We start from the raw sequence: 16653 nt of genomic DNA, 5'->3' as shown, positions 1-16653 counted from the left end.
AAAATGAAATATGGAAGTGGTTGATGCGGCAGGGGCATGACAGGAGGGAGGTGACAGTGGTTGTAAAAGCAGAAGCCAAGAGACTCTTGTTATAATGAACCTGTTTAACATTTTAATTACAGAGTGGTAGCATAGGCTGTGACATATGATCAAATTAAAGAAAATATACATAAATGAGAAAAAGCACAAGGGAGAAAAAAATCTGCATAAGATGAGTGCATCATATCAATGTCATTATTCTAGTTTGATATTTTAATACAATTTTGAAAAGTGTTAACAATGGGGAAAACTGAATAAAGGTACACAGGATTCTCTATTATTTCTTTTAACTCCATGTAAATGTACACTTATCTCTTTAAAAAAAATCGATTAAAACTCAAAAAGGAGAGGAGCCTTTGGATACAGTATTGAATAATGATAATTTCCCTGATATACTAAATGCTAAGCTTGGGTATAATCACTCTGTCCTGGGTCTTACACCATAGGGGACTCATTCTTGCCTTGTCTGGCCACATCTCACCCCTGGATGAAGGAGTTCCCCGGGCCAAGAAGACATGGCCCAGGGTTGGATATCTAGGAATCCACAGAAATCCATTCCCAAACCAGCAGAAACTTCCATAACCTTTTTGGGTCTCCTCACTGGGGCCATTCTCTGAGAAGTAGTTCATGCCATACATGTCAGACGTTTAGACATAAGAATGACCAACAGAATTAAGTATATTTGAGGGGGTGTGGATAGACTTAGAAACATGGTGTGGATTTCTACTATGTGTGCATGAGTCCTTTCCAGTGAGCACTGGGTATGCAATTAGAAAGAGAAGGGGGTGAGATGAGCCTGTATGCCAGCCTTCTCCACATGGTCACAAAAATTCTAAATTCAGGGGGACCTGGGTGGCTCAGTGGGTTGAGCCTCTGCCTTTGGCTTGGGTCATGGTCTCAGGGTCCTGGGACTGAGCCCCATGTCGGGCTTTCTGCTCAGTGGACAGCCTGCTTCCCCGTCTCTCTCTGCCTGCCTCTCTGCCTGCTTGTGATCTCTCTCTCTGTCAAATAAATAAAAATCTTAAAAAATAAAATAAAATAAATCCTAAATTCAAACCTGACCTTCCAGGTGTATTTATCAAGGTGTGACATTTAGTGTCTTCATTTATAACCTTTTTTAAAAAAGATTTATTTATTTATATGAGATAGAGAACCAGGGGGTGGAGAGAGGGTGAAAGAGGGACAGAACGTCAAGCAGGCTCCCTGCTGAGCATGAAGCCTGATTTGAGGCTCCATCTCAATGGTCCCTCCAATAATGACCCTGAGATCATGATCATGAGATTGTATCATATCCTGAGATCATGATAGCAGAAATGAAGAGTTGGATGCTTAATAGACAGCCATCCAGGGGCCCTGGTTTATAATTTTTAATTATCAGGCTGTGTGCTAGTGGGCCTCCATCAGTAATTTTATGTTGAGACCCACAAATGTTAGATGAAAACTTGGTTGAACTAATCATAATATACCAGAAAAGTTTAAATTCCTTCCATTAATTTCTTGAGCCCTGTATAAATATATCTACCTGCTTCCCAGAGAGTGCTTTTGAAAAATAATTTTACAATGACAACCACAGTGTTCTTTATGCATTTCTACTAAGCAATAGGTACTTTCCTGCTTAAGATGGGTTTTTGTTTTTGCTTTTTTATTTTTGAAGCTATGATTTAGAGAAGAAAAGAAGTTCTACTTTTTCTAAAATGACCATAAGTAACTACTTAAATGGAAAATTACTAATGGCATCTTCCTTGAAAAATAAAAAGTTCTGCTGCACAGGGCAGGTTGGTCTGGAAAAGTGGTGGAAGGGATTGGGGCATGAAATAAGGGAGGAAGCAAAAGCAAAAAGGGGAGAAAGTTGAAGGAAGGCAGAAAGGAGGAGCTAAATGATTAGATTCTTAACACTAACTCCACCTATGCCATAAGTTACAAAATAACAGTGAACCAAATGATTTATTTTTGAACTTCTCTGCTCCACTAAAAATAATAATAATAGTAATAACATATTATGAGAGAATAGAGACCAAGATTAAGAATCAAGATTCTTGGATTTCAAGCTTTGCAGTGATATGTCTGTTTGACCTTGCAACTTATCATTTTAATTCTGTAAGACTCAATTTATATTCCTGGTTTTTTTAAATAAATGCTGATAAAAGCAATGTATGCTTACTCTTGAAAGTTTTGAAAATGAATAATGGTATAAAAAGAAAATATAAATCACGCACCCAGAGATAACCACTATTAAAATTTTGATATATTCCTTCTACTCTTTACTTCTAACGAATGTGCTTGCTTACATTCTTTATTTTTCCTCTTAAACTTGTGAGCCTATTCACATCTCTTAAATATTCTTTTAGAGTACCCTTTTTATTATATGAATAAATATGCCAACACATATTCTGTAATGTATTTATCCTGTCTCATATTTTGGACATTTAGATGGCTTCCAAATTTTTTACTATTATATATAATAGATGAAAATCTCTATACATAAATCTTTGAATTTATGACTACTTACTTAGGCTATATTCCATAAAAAGGGGATTACAGGGTCATAAAATGTGACCTTTCTGACAAGCCTTTGATAGGAATTCCCAAATTGCTCAAGCCTCACTTTATTGGTAAAATGAGAAGCTCACATGAGATGATTTCAAAGGTGCTTCTCGCAGATATAAAATAGTATGACTGTATGTCTTTTAGCCAGCTTACTATGAACTTTATGCTAAGAAGTCTATGATTCATTAAACATATAATGTTCTCTGACACTTAATAATAATACCTTGAAAACAATATTGCATTACTGTATATCTCCATTTTTTATGCAGTGGACTTGGGGCTTGACTTGTCAGTCTCTCAAAAGCTGACTTTGAGGCAAGGACTCAGATATAAATGGCATATTAGGAAATTCCCAGAAAAAAATAGTAAAGTTTTAGGAGAAAGATGTAAGAAAGGGATGGGGAAAAGTCAGACAAGGACATCACTGCAGGTTCAGTCTGACCTCATTAGTACCAGTAGAGGACTCTATAAACTGTGCTGTGTGCATTGCTTTCCTTTTCTCCAACTCCAGCAATACTAAATCTTCTTTCACCTCCTCAAATATACTAAACTCTTCTGTCCCAGGCCCTTTGCATATTCTATAACCTCTGTCTGAATGACTCTTTGACTCTTTCTATGGCTAATCCCATTATTTCTCAGGACTCCATATCAGTGTTTTCTTCCTAGCTTATCTGACATTTCTCTGCTGTAGATGCCTACCGTCATGTGACTTCTTGTGTGTTACCTCATGATCTGATCATAGTGTAATGATTTATTTGTCCACTTTTCCTCTTTTTTTTTTTTAACTTTGAATTTAGAAATAAAATTTGTTACAAAATTCTAAGAAACAGATACTTTGGAAGACAGTTTGGTCATTTCTTATGGAATTAAGCTTACTCCTGTCATGAGATCCAACAACCACACCTTGTTATTTACTCAAAAGAATTTGTGTGAACCAGATTAATGTCATCTTGGACAAATCTGCTGTGAGGACCTATCTGTGAACTGAAACCTCCTTGAGCACAGCTCCCACACACATTCCATCCTTTTGTTTAACCACAGTCTTATGAACATCCTAGAGTCATAACATCCTTGACCTGCCCTGGGAATAATGGGAGTATGACTATGACACTCTCTTTTCTTTTCTTTTGTTTTCTTTTCTTTTCTTTCCTTTCCTTTCCTTTCCTTTCCTTTCCTTTCCTTACCTTTTCCTTTTCTCTTCTTCTTTTCTCTTTTCTTATTTTTTCTTTTCTCTTCTTTTCTTTCCTTTGCCTTTTTGGCATCTTAAATATTCTCCTCTCGGGTGGTCCCCCAGCATGTAATACAAACCTCTAGGCTTATAAAAGTAGGATTTAAAGGAGGTGGGATTGTGGAGATCTACTTGTCTAGCAACCACACAGCATAACACACACTTCTGTGCCTAAGTCCCCTTAATAAACCATTTCCCCTCAACCTGGACTTGTAGGCTTTTTTTCTTCCATTTTGTGGGCTCCTTCGACTTTTGGAAGTCATTAATGGAGCAGAGTTGAAAATATATTCACACAAAAACCTGAATGCATAATTTTATAGCAGCTTTTCTCATAATTGCCAAAGCTTGTAAGCAACCAAGATGTCTTTCAGTAGGTGAATTGATAAACAAACTATGGTGTATCCAGACTATGGGATGTTATTCCACTCTAAAAAGAAATAAGCTATAGCATGAACAGACATAGAGGAACTTTTAATGTATATTTACTTAGTAAAAGAAGACAATCTGAAAAGATTACATACTGTATGATTCCAACTATATGACATTATGGAATAGCCAAAACTATGGAGACAATGAAAAAATTAGTGGTTGCCAAGGACTTGGGATGTTGGTAGGATGAATAGGTAGAGAATAGAAAAATTTTAGGTCACTAGAACCATTCTGTATGATACTATAATGGTGAATACATGTCATACATGTATTAAAACCCATGGAATATAACACTAAGAGTGAACCCTCATGTAGTCTGGACTTTGGATAATAATGATGTGTCAGTGTAGGTTCATTTTTGTAACAAATGTACCATTCTGGTGAAGATTTTGATATGGGGAAGGCTGTGCCTGTGTGGGCTCCAGAAGTATATGGAAACTTTCTGGACAATAAGACAAAGAACTTTCATACACCCTTTAACCAGATTCCCCAAATATTAACATTTTATCACATGTTATCATATTATTTCCCCTGCTATATTTATATAGAATACATTTTTTTTTTAACCTTTGGGAGTCACTTGCTGACATAATACCCCATTATCCCTTCATAGTTCAATGGGCATTCTCTGCTATTACCTTCTTTTACATAATAATGGAACAATCTTCAAAATCAGGAGTTAACAATGATGTAATATTATAATCAAACCTGCAGAGTTCATTCAAATTTCACTCCTTACCCCCCCGCCCCCCATAGGTCCAGGACCTATTTCATCATCACACCTTGCCTCTGATTGTAGAATCTTTACTTCTATTAAATAAAGAAGAGAACAGTTCTCTGTTCCTTTCTTTTCATTTATTATCTTCACTTTTTTTTTAAATGTGCAGGCCAATAACTTTGTAGAAATTCCCTTAATTCAGACTGATGTGATGATTCCTCACAGTTACATTCAGATCATGTACTTTTGTCAGGAATATCATGGCAGTGCTGCTGAGTCCCTTTCAGTGCATTAGATCAGAGACAGACAATTCTGATTTGTCCTATGGCTGCTATTAACTTCTATCTCTAGAATATAATGGTGCCTGAAATAATTATTTTGGACTTATTAACCAATAAGTAGTGATAATTATTTCATAAGGAAAAAATATTTTTCAACAAAATTTTTATCCCTTTGATTTAACATCCATAATTACTTACCTGAAACTATTACCATAAGACTATCCAAACAACAATTTCCTAATTTTGCCATTCATTATTTTTATTCGTGCATATTCCACTGTAAAGCAAAGATTTCCCTTCTCCTTTTAAAATTTTATTTAGGCATTTGTTCCTTTTAGAGTGTATAGTAGTATGACCTTATAGATTATTATTTCACTTAATGAGTTATAATTTGTCAGTATCTTGCCTTATTCTGATGTTCAAATTGTCCCAGATCTGGTCAATGGGACTCCCCTCCAGCTGGTTTTTGTATCTTTTTAATGTAAATTTTTTGGTGAGAGTAATTCTGTAGAATCTGGTATTCTCCCTCTCTAGTTCTAAAAGATTGTTTCTCCAAAGAGTCTTAGGGTGTTTTAGTGGATAACAGTACCCAAAAATCAAGATCTAGGTGCTAAACATGCTCACCTTTATAGCAGTATCATTACTTCCCATCTGTTTTAGTTGATAGCAAGAAAATACATTTCCTAAATGTATACGTGTGCATGGGGCATGTACACACACATGCACACGTGCACGCACACATCAAATACCTATACCTACCCAGCTGTTGAGAAATTGATCTAAAACCATGACTTTTTTTGGATACCTCTAATTCAAATTCAACAGGACAAAGTTTATTTTTATCTCTCCATATTCCCCCCACACATGAGTAACTCCTTTTCCTTTCTATGAGAAACATAGCTTCATTTATCTCCAATAATTTCACATTTTTACTAACCCCTCTCATATAACCAGTTGGTGGGTTACATAGAGCTATACCAGAGCTGTGCTCTGACCAAGGAGGTGAAAGAGAGAAGGAGAGGGAGGGGGTGGGGGGGAAAGGGAAAGAGGAAGGAGGGAATGGTGGGGGGGAGAGATTCTTCCCTACCAGAATGCACCCAAAATTGAGTTCACATAGGTGCTCAATTGTAAATATATATATATACATATATTTATTTATGTAATATACATAAATAAATATATGTGTATATATATATATATTTACAATTGAGCACCTATGTGAACTCAATTTTGGGTGTATATATATATATATATATATATATATATATATATATATATATATAAATTTATTTGACAGACAGAGATCACAAGTAGACAGGCAGGCAGCAGAGAGAGAGGAGGAAGCAGGCTCCCCGCTGAACATAGAGCCCGATGCAGGGCTCGATCCCAGGACCCTGAGATCATGACCTGAGCCGAAGGCAGAGGCTTAACCCACTGAGACACCCAGGCACCCCTCAATTATATTTATTAAATCAAGAAACAATCACTTTTACAGGTAAAAATGTACACAGAATGTTATGCAAATCCATCATTATTCTGTTATGATTCCATCCATAGCAACTATAATTTTACAATAATTCCATCAAATAAGTTTTCCAGTTGCACAGCAAGTACTTAGTAAACATTTACTAAATAGTTAATAGAATTAAAGTATTGGGTATGTTTATAATTAACCTTTTTTTTAAGATTTATTTATTTATTTATTTTTGACAGATCACAAGTAGGCAGAGAGACAGGCAGAGAGAGAGAAAAGGAAGCAGGCCCCTGCTGAGCAGAGAGCCCCATGTGGGGCTCAATCCCAGGACCCTAAGATCATGACCTGAGCTGAAGGCAGAGGCTTTAACCCACTGAGCCACCTAGGTGCCCCTGTAATTCACTTTTTTATCACTTGTTCTATTTTATTTCCCTTTTTCTCTATAAATAATCAACAGTTTGTTTAATATTCCAATGAATTCCAATGATTTTATTAAAAGTAATATATGTTTTTAGAGTATTTCATAGATTGCTGGCCATAATGTTTGGCCATTATAAAATGGGGTACCTCTCGAAACATTAAAAAATAAAAAACTGGGGGAATTACCAGAGAGTCTAGAAAAGAATAAATGGATAAATATTCAAGATATGTAATTGCTACCATACGCTGAGCATTGCCTCCATAGCAAGTACTAAACTGGGTATTATACATACAGCTCCTATATGGTAGCTATTATTATGATTATTAGGAGGAAAATACAGACAGAGATCTAATAAGTTGTACCAGGTCACCCAGAAACTGAGGGATCGAAGCAAAATTCAAACAAAGCCACATCTAACTCCAAACCCTGTACACTCAATACTCTCTTTGAAATAATAAGGACCAGACTGCCAAATACTATTTGTCAGGCTGTGACAGGTAAGATCTTGCCTGCATCTCCTTTTGGGCTCCAAACTCCCGCATAATTAAAAGACTCTTCCTACCTCAAGACATGAACTGGAAAAGGTCCTGGACAAGCCTCAGATGGAAGAACATAATTCAGCTTATAAATTTAAACATGGATGCAAGATTAATTGGTAAGGCAAACATAAAGGAAAGCATTCAGATAGAAAAGGGTCATGCACTTAGAACTTGATCGGAAGTGCAAGAAGCTAAATGCTCTTGGCCCAGTTCTATTCACTCTTCTCATTTAAACTTGACACCTCAACCACACAATTATTATAAAAATCAGGCTGGTATGCCTTTCATTTATTTATTTCTATAATGAAAGAGAGAGCATAAAAGAGAAAGGCAGAGGGAAAGAGAGAGATTGATTCTAATACAAGTATAAGAACTATGATCCATCCACACAGGACTCCTTTATGTTCAAATGGACCAAGCCCTTTCCAGCTTTAAGGCCTTTGGATGTACTGATCACACATTGTAGATCAATTCCTCTGCTCCTGCATGATCATCTCCTTTTTATAATCTGGGTCCCAGAAATATCATTTCCACAGCTGCACCTTCTCTGCAAAGCCTATCAAAGTACACTCCCCTCCCCATTACTTTACAAATAAACGTATTACAGAAGACATTGAATTGGTTTATTTAGAGTGATTATCATATCCTGCTTTTAATTTTTGCTTGTTCATTACATATATCCATAGTTTCTCTCATATGTTTTAGAATTATATTTTTAACTCTTCATAGCTTAGCACAGTGTCTGAAATAGCTAGTTATCTAGACATATATAATAGATATATAGATATGATAATAATTATTGTGTCAATAAATTATATCTATCAATTATTTGCCCTTATACAGTTTCAAAGTGCAAACATTAGGACTGCTAGGTACATTTTTTTAAAGACGTTATTTATTTTTAACAGAGAAATAGAGTCAGAGAGAGTAAGTGGGGGGAATGGCAGAGGGAGAGGGAGAACCAGGCTCCCTAAGGCCGATGCAGGGCTCAATCCCAGACCCCTGGGATCATGACCTGAGGTGAAGGCAGGTGTTTTAACCGACTGAGCCACCCAGGTATCCCCTAGGTACATTATTTATATAAAAACACAATACATTCTTTTAAAATCTATGGACTAGGTATTATCTTTGACATAATAACATCAATGCAAAATGACTAATCAGAATTTTAAAAATAAACTTCTGAATTAATGTTATAAACTATTGCATCTAGAAAATATGTTTTTTTTTTCCTTCCTGGAACACTTGTCATTTTTTAGTACTTTAACTGAAAATTATACAAGAAAATTATAGAGTAAAAGGAAATGAATCCACCACAGGTCATGTCCTTTGTAATGTCCTGGTTACAAAGGCTATGACTTCAACAGACAACTTCATGCCATTAATCTGAGAGATTTCATGATTATCCAATGTCTTCCTTTTGTCTGGGCTTATTGTTCACAAGATACCTAAACACGAATACAAAAATAACCATGGTATAGGTGTTGTTAATTTACTTGTGTATATTTTGTTGCCCTGAAAACATAGTCAGAAGAAATAGTTACACCATTATAAAATTACTATTTCAGCAGAAATTCTATAAAACTCAAGATAATCTTTTTATTTAATCCATTAAAATTGAGATTTAGGGATTATTGCTAACAATGATATGTCAGTAAATGAAATCATGTTTTCTTAAAAGTTTATTTAAAAATGTTCTAGTATTTATTTTCTCAAGGTTCTTTGCCATTTTCTGACTTTCTGAAAACTAAAAAGCTATTGAAAATTAATTAAAAAATTGAATAATGTATGTTATAAAAACATTTTTATAGAAAATGGTATGAGATCTATATAGTCTAAATTTGTTTGTTCATATAACCCAAGTAGGCCTACTTACCACTGTCTTCTACTTTGTGATATAAGAATATTACAGATTCCAATGAGAATTTTTAAATAACTATCTTTGAAGATAGCATTTTCTATAAATTATGATTTTCCCCTGAAAATCGTAAATCAAGAGTTTGATTTCAACAGTAAGTAATAGCAAATCATGACTTCACCAAATAAAACACTGAGAAAACTTATTATCTTGATTAGATGTTCGGAGATAAGTTAATTCAGCAGTTTGTTAGCATTATCAAGGACTCAGATTCTTTATATTTGTCTTTATGTGAACCTGCTATGTTGGCTTCACCCAAAAACATGTTCCATTCATGGTTACAAAATGGTTACCATGAACCATGGGTCTACTTGTTTTAAGGCCTCATATTTATTATACAGATCATCCAAGAAAGAATCCCTATACCCGTGTGGCATTGACTGAATCTGATTCCATACATGCTCCTTAAACTAATCACTGGGAAGAGAAATATAATTACCTGATTAGAATAGTGTCATCAGGATTTACCCTTGAAAGGACAAGCTCACAGTCCATCAGGATTTCGCTCTGAGAGAAGGACAGTGTCACAGTCCAGCAAGATAGACAATATAGGCTTCTATATGCAAGAAGTAATAGAGGAGATGGCAACAACTACCTGCTTCAGTGACTCTTAAGTGAGTACATATAATAACAAAAGAAATTGGATAAATCCTATATTCTGAGAAAGCTGATGTATTTGCTCTAATTTGGGAACAATGTTATTAAATGCATTGGCACTGCTTTCTAGCCTGTTCTCTATTTTTTACTTTTTTTCCCTGTGTTTCTCCTGCTGGCAAGAGCCTTTTAAGCTGCACCCTAGAGAAGTCAATAATTGCCTTCCATCTTCCTTAATATGCAGTGTGTATTTGAGTAGTTTTGTTATTCATGTGTTTTACTGATATTTATACTCAGTTCATTATGAACCTTAATAGGTAAGAATGTATGATTTACAGTATTTACTGTGGCTCTGTAATGGTTTTATTATGCAGGTCCGGTGAAGGTGGTAAAACTGTAGCACCACCTCACTGGAGAGCCACTTGCTGTTCTGAGTCTTTCCTTAGAATTTTCCGTGGCTATGGTAATTAGCACCAGTGATGTGATTCCCCAGGGAATGAGATTCTGGGGTTTGCAACTCACAGCAGATGGGACAAAACAATTCTCCTTTCCCCACTGTTGGATATAGTGGTTTCTGAAACCAGATCTGAAACATCAGAGGTTATTTTTGCTGAATGGCACACTAGCCCATTTGTCCAGCTACAATGAGAAATCCTGTAACAATGAAGATATGCTTTATTCCAATGACATTTCAGGAAATGAAATTCAAATTTTCTGGCAGTGAGCTGTATTTTTTGGGAGTCAGCCTCTTCCAAATTTTCTTGCAACACATAAAAAAGGTCAACTGTGGGTAAAACTGGAGAGCAGTAATTTATCATAGTTCTCACTCTGCAAATCTCCTAATGGTTAACATAATCAAAAGATTTTTATCTTAAATTTTGTTCCTTTCTTGGTGCTTAATCTTTCAATACTGTTACCCTCAATAACAACAACAACAACAAAAAAAAAACTATAAAAAGAGAATATTTACTGTCATCTGTTTTTGTATTCAGTTTCACATATTTTGTGAAAGAGTTTCACACAAGTGTGAACAAGACTCTTCATGGAGACAGATATTTCCAAAATGTTACATATATTTCTAAGAGACTTTGTCTCTTAAAATTAGAAAACTCTCTACCCTGGAACTCCAAGCAATAAAATATCTCCCCTTATTAGCCACAAGATAAACTAGTAAGAGTATGCCTCATCCATATTGTCTGAATGCTAATCTGTCTACATTGAACTTTGGATAATATTTTATCTCTGCTTTTATAAGATATCAAAATATAGAAGAAAACACATGCCTTCCTTCCATTTAGCTTTTTTGCAATGGCTCATTATGGTTTAGTTGATTTTCAGTTTGGTTCTGCAACCATTTATTAAGCATATACTCAGGGCATAACATGGTGCTAGCTACTCTCAGAAATACTAAAACAAACTATGATAAGACATTTATGACCCAAGAAGGAATATTAAAAAATAAGTATAATTTATTTAAGTCTATCAAGGCAGCCTTTAATAAGTGACATCCATTGTCAATGAGTTGAAGAATTGTATCTCTACCACACACTAAATAAATAACTACATGAAACATTTTGTCATTGTTTAATGGACCAAAACGTTGGTTTGGTTAACATTGGAGAGGGAGGTCTGGCAAGGTGTTCTTAAAGATAAGAAATGAGGAAGTTAAGATAGACTTTTGAAAATTAAATCTTAGTATCAACCCAAGGGGAAAAAGAGATTCTCTGGGCAGTAGGATTCCACTGAAAATGCTAGTATATAACTGAATAATTTATTGTATCAAAAGAGGAATCTGTGGAGAGAGTCAGAGACACCTGAGTCCAGTGTTTAATGTAACCATTAGCTCAGAGTGGATATATTAGATGTATTACCCACAGAAACTTGAAAACTTCTCATTCTAATGCCAGATTATCACAAGGACAGTGCTGAATATAAATCACAGGGGTCAGTAAACACTGTTTTCCACATATTAACAAGATAGTACATATTATCAGATGCCTATGGCTAGCTCATTTAAACTGATGCCATTAAACATTCAACATAACCAAATCTCTTTATTTTGAGTTTTCATTCAATATGTAGTTTTTAATTTCCATAAAAACCTACTTACTAAGAAGTGTTATTATACATTTTTCAGTATTTCTTGTGATCTTTACGTTCTTGAATTCGCATAAAAAATAAAAAACATTATTTCTTATTGATTATGTGGGTTTTCCCTCTTGGCATTTGGTGACACAAATATTCTGATCCATGTGATAACATTTCATCCTGGTGTTTATCTCAGTCTCACTGGTATTTTAGCGAAGTATGATTCAACCACTTAGTGCCAAATTTTTCCTACATACAAACTAAATTTTGTCTAGATTCTCCTCATCCTCCTCCCCCTCCCCCTTTTTCACCTTCTCCTTCTCATTTTTATTCTTATTCTTATTCTAGACTTTTCAAGAACCACATTCCATTAGTGTTTCCAAGGACCAAATGACTACAATTTATAGATGTATTTCATTCTTCATTGATCTCCCCAATTAAGCAAACCCCTAAATTTCTGATTATTTGACTCTATCAGTTTTCGCTTACATCAGTTACAAAAGGACATGTTTATTGCTAAACTTAGTCTATCAAGTAAACGATCTGGTTACATCAATGAAAATATTTAAGAAAGAAAATTTCTTCAACCATTCCTGGTATAAGTGTGTAAGTTATAACTATTAGGCTATTCATATACCTTCATTTGTTGCAATTGAATATTTATCATTCACTCCCAGATGTGTACGTAATTTATAGTTACTGAGAATCTGATTACCTGAAAGCCAATTTAAGGGAAAATAATTGTGGAGACTATATTAAGTAGAATATGAATACCAAAAAAACAAGCAAACAAACAAAGAAAAACACAAACAACAACAACAATAACAACAACAAATATTGACGCTTTCTGCAGGGCCAACGCAGTATTCTCAAAGAGACTTTTTTTTCTTTTATTTTTATATCTTAAGGAGAAAACATTAGATACTGTTATGGATAATTAAAAATGGCAAAGCATATCTTTGATTGATGAAGTAGTATAAACCCCCCCAAAATTACAAAAATAATAAAAACCAACACAGGAGCAACATGGGATAGTGGAAAAAAAAAATTACAAAACAGATTTTACCATCAGATAGGCCTAAATGCTTTATCTTGTTTGGAACAACTTAAATAACTTTCTAAATCTCATTTTTGTTAAATATAAAATAGAAATAATAGCATCTGCCTTATTTTACTATTATAAAAATTGAATTGTGATATTTGCAAACTGCCTTGTAAAATATCCGGCATCTGATAAAATTTACCTAATAGTAAATACCAATATTATAAATATTTACATGTTAATAACACCTCTCAATGGTATAAAAATTTATTTAAGGAAATATTTCCAGTTCCCAACCAGATAACTTACTGTTGACAAAGGTACAGTGAATAATCCAAAATTCAACAATATCTGGTTGTTGAGATGGGAAATTATAGAGGGTTTAAAGGATCTGGAACTGTTTAATTAATTAAATAAGGAGGTCATTAGACTGAAGTGGCTATATGTCTTTGGTGACCTACATGAGCAAACCAAAACTTAAGCCTGTAAATGCTTCAAGGTCAAGAAATTAAAACCTAATGACAATAAATCACAACCAACCAGTGAGGCTTTAAGCTATAGACAACCATATCATCTCCTTTCTTTGTTTCTGCACCTTGTCTACATACATTTTTAACCCTTGCTCCTATCTCCAGTTTCCACCTAACAGCTTCTAGTTTGGCATGCCCTCATTCAAATCAATTTTTGTTCAAGTAAATTCTTTTTTTTTTTTTTTTTTTTAAATTCTTTTTTTTTTTTTTTTAAAGATTTTATTTATTTATTTGACAGAGAGAAATCACAAGTAGATGGAGAGGCAGGCAGAGAGAGAGAGAGAGAGGGAAGCAGGCTCCCTGACGAGCAGAGAGCCCGATGCGGGACTCGATCCCAGGACCCTGAGATCATGACCTGAGCCGAAGGCAGCGGCTTAACCCACTGAGCCACCCAGGCGCCCCTGTTCAAGTAAATTCTTAAAAATTTTAATGTAATTAAGTCTCTCTTTTAACAGAGATGATGAAGGAAAATTCTATGATCAGTGAGACAGTAGGAGCTTTCCTGGGTGGCACACGGCCAGGGTTGTAACGAAGGCAAAATTCCTTACAGTTTGACATTGTCCTGAGACTTAAGCAAGGTCACCATCCAGAAGAAGAGGAGGGCAAGAGAGGGGAATATAAGAGGGGCTTACCTATATAGCTAATGTTGCTCACCAGCCTGGGGCGGGGGAGGTGGGGTAGGCCGCTGGGTCAGAAGACTCTGAAGGCCCAAGGCTACAGGGCTGCAGAGGAGCCTACAATCCCAAGGTTCTATTTTATCAATAGTTAAGAGCCCCGGGTGCAGTTCTGTGAAATATGCAAAACAAGTAAGTCTAAATGGCTAAAATCCCATTGCCCTATTAAAAAAACAAAACAAAACAAAACAAAAACCTGATGTATAGAATTTGAGATTGAGATTCCTGGTCAAGGTTTTGTATTAGTAGGTCTCAACCAGCAGCAAATAACCTAGGGACCAATATCCACACCATCTCTGACTGATTCATAGAAAAGTAACTATTATTACAAAAGTGAATTAAAGAGTTTCTCACTTGCCTGCTAAATCTATGGTTTGCACAGTCTAACTTATTAAAAAAAGCATGTTTTAAGTCTGAGTTTCTGGTTATTTGTCATGAATAATCCAAAATTTATTTTAATTAATTAGAAGGTAAAGTTCCCTCAGTTTTTATAAGACAAAACTCTATAAGACAAAATACCAACGGTAAGTCAGACATTTTAGTAGAAGCAGTAATTCAGCAAAAGTTTGTGTAATTTTAATGACAAAAGAAGTTTACATACTTTCTAAAGTAGCAACATTTCATAGGAAGACATGTGAACAATGTAGTAGAGAGAATGGTGTCTTCCTAAAGATGTCCACACCCCAATCTTCATAACTTGTGAATATATTACCATACAGAGAAAAAGTATTTGCAAATGTGGAGTTACGGATCTTAAGGTGAAGAGGTTACCCTAGATTCTCTAGATTGTAAGTGTCTTTATGAAGAAAAGAGAACAGATGGAGAATCAGAGTCAGAGAGGGAGATGTAACAATAGAAATAATGGTCATGGAGAGTGAAAGCAAGAGAGGAAGGGAGGGAGAAGATGAAGTAATGAGATATTGAGGAAGGGGCTCATGCCAAAGGATGAATTTTCTAGAAACTGTCCAAGGTAAGGAAATACATTCTCCCCTAGAGTATCCAGAGGGAATATAGCTCTGCCAACATCTTGATTTTAATCTATGCATCTATTTTGGGCTTCTGACCTTCAGAACCATAAGATAATAAATTCATGTTGCTTTAAACCACTAGGTTTGTGGTAATTTGTAACAGCAGCTATAAGAAACTAAAACATTATTCATTTCTTAAATATATGATAGAATATAAGTTAAAGTCATGTAACAATTTTAATATATCCATTAAAAATAGTATACCAATGTGTATTTGAATTGAATTCTACTTGCTTATTTAATTGATCATGAAAATACATTTGGGGAAAAAATTAACCATGGTATTGGACTTAAAGAGCTCCAAAGGAATCCTCTGAGTGATGAGATGAGACCGTCTTTGTTACGGACTCATTTGCCCCCTGTCCCTGATCAACCAATACCACCAATTCATATGTTGAAGCCCAGACTCCCAATGTAACTGTATTTGAGAGAATCTTTAAGCAGATAACTTAAGCAAGTGATTAAGGTTAAATGTAGACAGAAGAGTGAAGTCTAATGTGATAGAAGGTGGCCTTGCAAAAAGAGACACCAGAGACCTCTCTTACTCTCTTCACATATTACTCACCCAGAGAAAGGGCATGGAAGGACACTGTGAGAAGACATCATCTGCAAGCCAAAGAGAGAAGCCTCACCAGAAACCATTCTGCTGTCACTTTGACTTTTGACTTCCAGAATTGAGAGAAAATAAATTTCTTTGAGAAACTAAATAAACCACCTAGTCTGTGGTATTTTGCTATGGGAGCCCGAGTAGTCTAATGGTCTTCAAGAAAACTGACAGGTGAATAATCTTCCAACGTTCGGCTGAATCATAATCTTTTAATTGAGATAAATTTGTAATATTGTTTTCTTGAGCAAAAAATTCATGGTGGCCTATTAGGTTTTGAATGAATACATTCTAAAAATATTGTAAAATAAAAATTATGATGATATTCTCCTAAAATAATGATGACTCAAATTTATTATAATTTAAAACCAGTAGGAATTTAAATCTCATTATCATTTTCATTATCATTACATAACATTTATAATTTAATGCCAACAAGATTCTAATAACCACATTCTCAGAAATATCATGGTCATTCTCTAGCCAAGGATCTTGATGA

The sequence above is a fragment of the Mustela erminea genome, chromosome 2 (assembly GCF_009829155.1).
Source record: "Mustela erminea isolate mMusErm1 chromosome 2, mMusErm1.Pri, whole genome shotgun sequence".
Classification (NCBI taxonomy): domain Eukaryota; kingdom Metazoa; phylum Chordata; class Mammalia; order Carnivora; family Mustelidae; genus Mustela; species Mustela erminea.
The sequence above is the reverse complement of the archived record's forward strand: the minus strand, read 5'-3'. Positions refer to the sequence as shown.